The following is a 7,464-nucleotide window of genomic DNA, read 5'->3' as shown; positions in this document are numbered from 1 at the left end:
TTTTGTTTATGGTTCTATTTTCTGCCACTCAACATACTGAGCCACCCAGGTGTCCCTCCATGGTTATGTTTGAAAATTAAAAAAAAAAAAAAAGTATCAATTTTTTTTAACATTAAAAAAATAGTATCAATTTTTTAAAAAGAGCAATTCCTAAAAATGGGAAATAAGTTGAAAAAGAAGTGGCTCTATGTCTCAAGTTAGTGGCTTTAACTATAAACAGAAGAATTATTTTAAGCAACTGAAAATGCAATAAAGTTTTTATGCATATCTAAGATATATCCTAAAGACTGAAACAAAAAACAAACCACAAAGAAGTACTAAATTGTTTTCAGTAATATTTTGCCATAAGGATTAAACAAGATCTCTCCAGGAGCACCTGGAACTCACGACCCCTGATGAGGCCATTGGGCTCCATGCTGGGTGTGCAGCCTACTCAAAAAAAAAATAAAAATAAAACTAGACTTCTTCTCTAAAAACAACTCTCATAAACTGTTTGATTGCTGTGAAATGCAGTTTGTTCTGGAAAAGCAGGAACAATGATTTTTTTTCCCTTTATCAGTTTTCAAAGTAAGTTGGTGCCCATTGCAACCTCCAGAAGTGAGCAAAATGTTTTTTGTTTTCATTTTTTAAGTATCAGCATGAAATCATGGATCTTATATATTTTTCTGTTTAAATCTTTTGCAGTCATTTTGTTTTTATTGCTTACATTTCCTCTTTGGTCCATGGGAGTCACCTCAGGTTGGCTCCTGTGTCCTTTGATATGACCCCATTTGCCTTTCACAGCTTCCTTGCCTTCTCGTATAAAGATGTGTCATGCCATCTTGTATGTTTCCTGCCCTACTCTAGGAATTAGTGACTTCTTGAAGGAGCTCTGGTTCTATTTCATGGGAGATTTATTTAGGGACTCTAATCTGGTGTTAGGGGTGTTCACTGCTACTGAGCTGATCATAGTTTATTTCCATTTCAGTGGATAGAGCAAAGAAAATAGACTTTTTAAAAGATTTTATTTATTTGACAGAGAGAGACACAGCGAGAGAGGGAACATAAGCAGGGGGAGTGGAAGAGGGAGAAGCGGGTTTCCCGCTGAGCACAGGGAGCCCGACGTGGGGCTCGATCCCAGCACCCTGGGATCATGACCTGAGCCGAAGGCAGACGCTTAACAACTGAGCCACCCAGGCGCCCCTGAAAATAGACTTTCTTTAAAAAAGATTTTATTTTTAGGTAATCTCTACATCCAATGTGGGGCTCGAACTCACAACCCTGAGATCAGGTGCTAGCCAGGTGCTCCAGACTTTTTAAAAGAGAAAAATACTTCATGAGTTCATGATGATATATTCAATTCAAAATTAACCAGCTTTTACTTACTTGATTTTTATGTTTGTATCCCTTTTATTTGATACTGAAAATCCTGGTTCCCAATGATGTTAGCCAACTTACTTATTTGCTTTATCCTACTATATGGTAGGACATATATTATTCATTATATATTAAAAATAATAATCCCATTATTATCACCAACAATATGATTACTGAAAACAACTTGCCTTTTTTTTTTTTTTCAGTCTTTAGGATATATCTTAGATATGCACAAAAACTTTACTGCAGTTTGAGTTTCTTAAAATAATTCTTCTGTTTGGGGATGCCTGGGTGGCTCAGTCATGAAGTGTCTGCCTTTGGCTCAGGTCATGATCCCAGGGTACTGGGATCGAGCCCTGCATTGGGCTCCCTGCTCAGCAGGAAGCTTGCTTCTCCCTCTCCCACTCCCCCTGCGTGTTCCCTCTCTCGCTGTCTCTCTCTGTCAAATAAATAAAAAAATCTTTAAAAAAAATAATTCTTCTGTTTATGGTTAAGCTACTAACTTGAGACATAGTAAGAGCCACTTTTTTTTCAGTTTATTTCCCATTTTTAGGAATTGCTCTTTTTTAAAAAAATGGTACATTGTGTTTTATGATTACTATCCAGTTGTCTAGAGTTGATTCCAGTTGTTTCCAACCAAGAGTTCTGGTTGAGCCAAGTGGTGATAAAACAGTAGAAACAGAAAGAGAGGGCGAAGGTTGCTGAGTCATCAACATGGCAGAACACTTGGGCGTGGAGAACGTTCCCTGCTCCCACAGCCTGCCCACTGAAGACAGATGCACCCCCAGGAGCCTCTCTCTGTGAGGCTGGCTGAGCAACTACTGAGTTTTTCATTTGCTTGTTTATTCTTAAAACTCCCATTACCTGTGACAGCGACTCCCTCCTTGTCCAAACGTTCTTCAGGCTTCTGAGCCCTCTCATTGACTTGCCTTGTCCTTGGCCTGCCAAGCCCAGGTTTTACAAGAATTCTTCTAAGGCATTGTAGCCACCCTTGATTTCAAATTAAGTTCCTTTTAGTAATTTTCTATCCTTTGAGCCCTGCCTGTTAGCTATAGATCCTCAGCTGCCCATGCTGTATTTGGAGTTAGGCCCAGTTCTAGACAGAAGTCTCTCTTCTCTACTGCAGTAGCTTGAATAACATCTGCCTTGCCCTTTCCAACAAGTATCCCTTGCAGTTTCTCTTTAACACCTGTGTTTAAAAGCATTTTTCTATTCTTGGGGCACTTGGGTGGCTCAGTCGGTTGAGTGTCTGACTCTTGGTTTTGGCTCAGGCCGTGATCTCATGGGTCATGGGATCAAGCCATGCTCCACGCTTAGCGGGGAGTCTGCTTCAAGATTCTCTCCTTCTACCCATTTCCTGCGTGCGTGCTCTCTCTCTCTTTCTCAAATAAATAAATTAAAATCTTAAAAAAAATGTTTTTCTCTGGCGCTTGGGTGGCTCAGTCGTTAAGCGTCTGCCTTCGGCTCAGGTCGTGATCCCAGGGTCCTGGGATCGAGCCCTGCATTGGGCTCCCTGCTCTGCGGGAGACCTGCTTCTCCCTCTCCCAGTCCCCCTGCTTGTGTTCCCTCTCTCTCTGTGTCTCTCTCTGTCAAATGAATAAATAAAATCTTAAAAAAAAAGTTTTTCTGTTCTTTGCAATAAAAAAAAAAACACCTTAAGAAAGTTCTAGAATATTAAAATCTAAACACATTGAATGTGTTATTAGACACTTACTGTTTTCCAGGGAATCAAAACATTATTTTTCTTTATTTCTTCTAGTCACCTTTTTTCTGTGTAAAACCAAAATTATGACAAATAAATGAGAAAATATAATTTGATTTCTGAAACTCAGTTTACACACAGTAATTCAGTTGCTTATCTTTTACATAAAATGATCTGTACACATTGGCACCTGCTTTGAATTCAAAACAAATACATAAGCAGGTAACAAAATAATATAAACAAATAATGAAAGTTCTAAGGATTGACTTCTATGTAGAAGAGTACTCAGGGTCGGGAGATAGTGTCAATCAGGGCATCCTTCTTGGAGGAGGTAAGTTGTGAGTCAGATGGCGAAGGAGTTGAGAGTCAAGGATTAGTAGAAAGAATGAGAGAAGCAACTTTAAAAGAGGACTTATAATGCTGTGTTATGAACAGGGAGACACTCTGTTTTCAGGCTTTGGACAAGTCACTTTACCTTTCTGACTGTGATTCTTCACCCGGGCACTTGTTTTCTCCTCTGAGCCCCATATTCAAGTGTAGTATGGCATGAGTCCAGATTTGGGATGCCCTTCCTGGAGAGGGTAATGAAGAATCTTGATGGAACACATCTAGAATTCCAGAGGGAGGCCCTGGGAACCAGGTAAGGAATGAATAAGGCGATCTTAGGTGGTAATGCCACCTACCTCCAGTTCCCACGTTTTCTCTGCCCTGGACCAACCTTTGTGCCCTATCCCTTCTCTCAAGCACTTGGGGTGCTCCAGGACTTGTCTTGGGTACTGGGCTGGTCCTGAAAGATTTGCACTCAAAGCATCAAGGGTCAGAGCCCCTCAGGGGTGGTTTGGCCAACTCAGCCTGACCAGGGGCACCCCTCTCCCAACCCTCTCTGCCTGCCTTTCTCAGGACCCTGGGAGTGAATCCACATATGTCCCTCTCGTTTCCTCTCTGTTTATCAGTCCTCTTGAGTCTTTAGTGGGATTTATTATATTCCAAGTGGCTTGTATTTGCAGTTTGGAGTTCTGCAAGGATCCAGTAGTAATTTAAAAGAAATTTTTCTAAACTGTTTTTTTTTTTTTAAGATTTTTTAAATTTTTAAGTAATGTCTACACCCAACGTGGGGCTCAAACTTACAACCCCGAGATCAAGCATTGCATGCTCTGCTGACTGAGCCAGCCGGGTGCTCCAAAATTTTTCTTAAAGCAGTCAGGGGACATAGAATTCCTTCATGATTAATTTCCAATATATAACATTATTGTAAGAGATTGTGACTTGTGTGATTTTTGTTCTTTACAAAAGGTATTAAGGTTTCTTTGGTCTTATTAGTTTTGTTAACCATAACCATTTGTCACTATAGACCAATAGTATTATTTGGGGGACTATAAAGTTTAATGTATTTCTATTAACACATTGTTTAGAACATCCTTTTATTATTGTTTTTCTGTTAATATTGCCTGTATTTCTAACAGGCTTTGCTTATTTTATGTTAACATTGTTTTTTTTTTTTTTAGCACATAGCTACTATATACTCATAGTGGATTGTACCTTTTATAAAAATGAAGTGTCTGTTTTGGTCCAAATCTTTAAGGCTTTGTGTTTAATTCTACTTTCTATGACAGTAATGAAGCAGCTATTTATTTTCTGTATGTGTGCTGTATCTTTATCCAGTCTTAGAAAGAGCAATTACAAATCAACAGAAAGAAAATTACCAGGAGAAAAATAGGAAGGATAAGAACTGGAAATTCACATACGCACATCCCCTGCCCCCACCAAATGCCCAATAAATATTTTTAAAATGTTCAGCTTCATTATTGCTAAATATTTGCAAGTTATACTAGCAATGGGATTACAGTGACTTATCATTTCCCATCTATCATATAGGCAAAGATAAAAAAGATACATTTCTCATGGGAACCAAAGGGTATAATATTTAGGGAATACTTTTTCTAATAATTTATTGAAATAAATAAGCAGAGATTTATACGAGGATTTGTATACAGGGATATTCTTAGTAGTACCTTTTTTAAAAAGATTTTATTTATTTATTTGACAGAGAGATAGAGGGCACAAGTAGGCAGAACGGCAGGCAGAGGGAGAGGGAGAAGCAGACTTCCCGCCGAGCAGGGAGCCTGATGCGGGACTCGATCCCAGGACTCTGGGATCATGACCTGGGCCGAAGGCAGCCGCTTAACTGACTGAGCCACCCAGGTGCCCCTCTTTGTAGTACTTATAATAGTGAAAAATCAGAACCAATCTAAAAGTTAAGAAAAAATATATTGGCTAAATAAAGTAAGGTCTATCTAATCAATAAATGTGTAACCATTAAATCATATTTTGAAGAATATTGAGTAATATGAAAAAGTTTTTATGACACCTTATAAACTAAAAAGAGGTGTATGTATGTTTGTGTGAATATATATGTATATATACATATTTTAAAAAAAATTTGTAGAATATGTATATATACATATTTTTTTTTAAATTTATTTTTTTAAGAGAATGGGAGATGGGAGAGGCAGGACATTTCTCATAGAAGACAGACTGGCAGAATATATGTTAATAGTGCTCAGATTTTGTTGACATTTATTTTTACTTTCTCATATTTAACTTTCTATTTTCCACGATAAATGTGCACTATTTTTATAATAAAATAATCAAAAACTATTTTAAAAATGTTCATATTAGAATTGTTCATATTAGAATAGGTTAAGGAGTTTAAGTGAGAGAATGATAATACATTTTACATAACAGAAAATGATCAAAATCATTCAAAGTGAATTTGCTATGTAACTATCAATATTGGGATCACTATATGGATATATTTCATGTTTTTCTTCTTTAGAGATTGATATACAATTTTTTTGCCTCTCTGATGTGCCATCTTTCATGCAGTCAGGTCTATTTTATCTTTTATAATTATTTCATTATTTAGTTTCATTCATATGATATAGGTAGACAAAGTTTCTAAATTAGGGATTTTTGAAAGGGAAACAAGTAAAGGTAAGTTTCTTATGGGTTAGAGTTACAGAAGAAGAGACTTTGGCTTCTCTCCCATTAAAGCATTCGACAATTTCCCCATCATTCTTTTTTTTTTTTTTGTAAATATAAGACAGTAAACGTAAATTACTGGTAGCCTTGTAGTCTTGAGACATGGGTCCTCTTTGCATTTCCTTTGCTCTTCTGGCAAGTGAGTTCTGTTTCCAGCCACTGGATGGCAGCTAACCTCCATTAGTAGTAAGTTGTTTCCAGATTCTCTCTTCCATAGTGCAGACTGTGCATCATTTAATGTATTGTGTTTGAAAGGAAAAAAGAAAAGAACTCAACATGTAGTATCTCTGGATTAATCTCATTTTATTAACCTCCGAACGTAAGATTTTATAGGGCATAAGATTGAAGTGCTCTATGTCTTGTAACGGGAATTCTGAGGATTTCTTTTTAGAAAGAAAAGAAAAAAGCCAGATAAACCTAAGCTTGTTGATTGCAGGCACAGTGCTCCTTTCATGAGTCTGTAGATCCATTATTAATAGTAGAGCTTTACCATTTTGACATTCCACACTACAAATAATATTGCAACAACAGTCCCCTGTAAGGAAATATTTGTCAAACTTAGCTGATCGCTCAGAGCAGTGGTAAGCTGATGCTCCGTATACTGAAATTCATTCATATGAATAATTCAGTTCACAAAATTCCAGTCTGCAATTCTATCCCACTTGATAATCACTCAGTAAAATGATAATGAAGAAGAGCACGAGCTTGTATATCCCAATGCAAGAAAAAAATGTGAAAGTTGATCATGGTGTATCCTTCATGCTTCAGTCTAGGCTAATAGAGGAAAACGGAAATGCAGAATAAGCAAGTGTACGTCCTCTATTCAACTAATGGCACAGACCAGACAAAGTGACATGTATAGGAGGGACTGGAATTCGCCTTTCACACTCATCAATGGTTCCTTGTACCGCATACCCCAGACACCATGATCACCACCTTGTCAACAAATTAAAAAAGAAAACCAACAACAAAAATGAGAACAAAAATGGCGTGAAAAAGGAAACCTTCAAGAGGATTAAAAAATAGGATAAAAATTTTTAATAGATTAAAAAAATTACTGAACAAAAAATATCATTTTGGTTTATTACGGAATAAGTGATTTAAAAAATGATCCCTTGATACATATATTTAATAAATACCTATTATGTGTCAGATGCTGTGCTAATCATGTTATTCAAAGCTCTTGTTTAAAAAAAAATCCTAGTACAAATTGTATTTCTAAAATGTAATTATTCAGGATGAAAATGATTAGATTTAAGGAATGAGCAATAGAATTTCAGAGAAGGGACTCCTAGGACTCTGGAAGAACTTCACAGAGGGAGGGACATGGGAACAGATTCTTGCCACATGCATGGGACCTTGGC

Source organism: Phoca vitulina, unplaced genomic scaffold, assembly GCF_004348235.1.
Source record: "Phoca vitulina isolate PV1807 unplaced genomic scaffold, GSC_HSeal_1.0 scaffold17, whole genome shotgun sequence".
NCBI classification, from domain to species: domain Eukaryota; kingdom Metazoa; phylum Chordata; class Mammalia; order Carnivora; family Phocidae; genus Phoca; species Phoca vitulina.
Note: the sequence above shows the minus strand (reverse complement) of the source record.